General features: G+C 46.6%; 1 protein-coding gene across 1 annotated transcript in view; it reads right to left on the reverse strand.

Moving 5' to 3' along the window:
* Positions 1-2,500, reverse strand: part of cpne5b (copine Vb) — a 162,991-nt gene that overhangs the window by 36,448 nt on the left and 124,043 nt on the right. The window lies entirely within an intron of this gene.

Raw genomic sequence — 2,500 nt, forward strand, 5'->3', positions numbered from 1 at the left:
TCAGCTCCTCTCAAAGTTGGCCTGACTCTCTTCTCTTCTTGTAATCGTTCTTGTCCTACACTCTTCTCGTCTATCTAACTAAGCTCTCCTCCCTCCTGCTCAACTCTGGTCATTTTTCTAACTACTCTATAGTGCATTTTCTAAAAGTTTCTTGTGGTGATGAAACACTAGGGCTTGACAGGATGAACGCACCTTCTCTTTCACGTGGAAAAAATTATATTTATTTGTCCATGTACAGAAACGAAAAATGAATGAAAAGTTGTTGTAAATAAATACAAAAGCAAGGTCCGAACTAAATAACAGTTTAAGTGATCTTCTCTTCTCTCCTCCTGTCTCCTCTTCTATCTTCCTCTCTCCTCTTCTATCCCCCTTTCTCCTCCTCTCAACTCCTCTCTCCTCTTCTATCCTCCTTTCTCCTCTTCTATCCCCCTCTCTCCTCCTCTAACCTCCTCTAGCCTCCCCTCTCCTCTTCTATCCCCCTCTCTCCTCTTCACTCCTCTTCTATCCTCCTCTCTCCTCCTCTATCCCCTCTCTCCTCTCTCTTCCTCTCTCCTCTGCTATCCTCCTCTGCTATCCTCTCTCCTCTCTCTTCCTCTCTCCTCTCCTCTTCTCCTCTCTCCTCTCTATGGCCCCGGCGGATGCCTGCCTCCATTGAGGGGGTGAGTGATGGGAAGGGCTGGAGATGTTCCCACGCACGCACACAAAGCAAAGCCTCCCCTCCAGATGAATCTTGATTAGAAGGAGGGCCGCGTGACTTTATCCTCATGAGTCCATCCATATTATTGACAAACAGCAAGCACAGAGATGGATAGGCCACAGGGCACTTTGTGTGTGTGTGTGTGTGTGTGTGTTTCTCTTTTTTACACACACACACACACACACACACACACACAGAGTGAGAGATGGGAGGGAGGGTGTGTGATGGATAAAGAAAGGGGCAGAAAAATGGTTGGGAGAGAGGAAGTGAAAGAAAGTATGAAAGAGAGAACAGAGAGAGAAAGAGCGGGAACACACAGAGACAGAAAGCAAGAATGCAATAGAGATGGATGGAGAGAGAGAGAGAGAGAGAGAGAGAGAGAGAGAGAGAGAGAGAGAGAGAGAGAGAGAGAGAGAGAGCAAAGTGCCGGTATGTGTCAGGTTGAGACAGGAAACTGAATGGCTTCCAGAGGGGTGATCCCTCACACTGCCCCGTGCCCACTGACACCCCCAGCCTTCCCCTACATGCAGCCTGCTACTGTTCCCTCATCCATCACTGGCCTGCACTGATAGACATGACTGGAGAGGAGAGGGACCCAAAGCCATGTATTTATCATCATCAAATCCCAATGGCAGCGTGCATCCACTCCTGTCACACAAACTCCAGTTTTCTCTCCCACACACACACACACACACCCGTGACCTGACCGCCGGGTCAACAACTGGTCTGACTGCTGCTGTGTGGTTCCCTCAATGGGATCACACTGTGTGGTGTGTGTGTGTGTGTGTGTGTGTGTGTGTGTGTGTGTGTGTGTGTGTGTGTGTGTGTGTGTGTGTGTGTGTGTGTGTGTGTGTGTGTGTGTGTGTGTGTGTGTGTCTAATGAGTCAAGGCGATCAATAGAAAGATGCAGGCGAGAGAAAATGTGCACTTGTAGTGGAGATATCACTATCAACACACACACACACACACACACACACACACACACACACACACTTATCGGGGAGATGTCTGATCTCGACGATATTCTACAGCATTGCCCATTAGAAGACATTTGCCACATTTGGCCATTTGCCTGATGCAGACCCAGTAGGGTCCAAACGTTGCTTGTTTTTAACAATAAACGGGAGCAATTACTGTATCAGTGTTGCTGACATTATATTCCCTTTTGAAGCCATTAGAACACACACACACACACACACACACACACACACACACACACACACACACACACACACACACACACTTATAGGAGAGATATCTGATCTCAGCTTCATTCTACAGAATTGCCCATTACACTATCAATAGCCCCTTCCATTGAGTTAAGGGCCAAATGCAGCCTGAACACTGTATTGATGTGAGCATTATACAATATGGATCTTACACAACATAACAGATGGCGGTTGGAAAGCACTCCGATCCTTTTATAGATCTACAGGCTTCAACCATCTTTTTTTTTTTTTATCGAAAAAAATCTGTCTGGCAGATACATGTCCAAGTCCCAATTTGTCTTGTCACTTTGGCACTTTAGTTTTCTCTTTTTAACTAAGCATTGAACTATAATACCACTCTACACAGACATCCTATGCAGAGAGTAGAGGAGGGCCTTTTCAATCTGTCTGGCTGAATGTCAAACTCATAAAAATAGTTCCACAGGCTTGGAACGAGCAACTTGGACTAGCAGCCTTAATGAGACATATGAAACATAGGCCTGCAGTCTCGGCCACAAGTGACAGATCCTAAGGTGGCCCTTAGGAGCTTCCTAGCTTCCACCATTGTGCCCTTGAGAATGGCACTTAACACACA

The sequence above is a fragment of the Sardina pilchardus genome, chromosome 9 (assembly GCF_963854185.1).
Source record: "Sardina pilchardus chromosome 9, fSarPil1.1, whole genome shotgun sequence".
Taxonomy (NCBI): Eukaryota; Metazoa; Chordata; class Actinopteri; order Clupeiformes; family Clupeidae; genus Sardina; species Sardina pilchardus.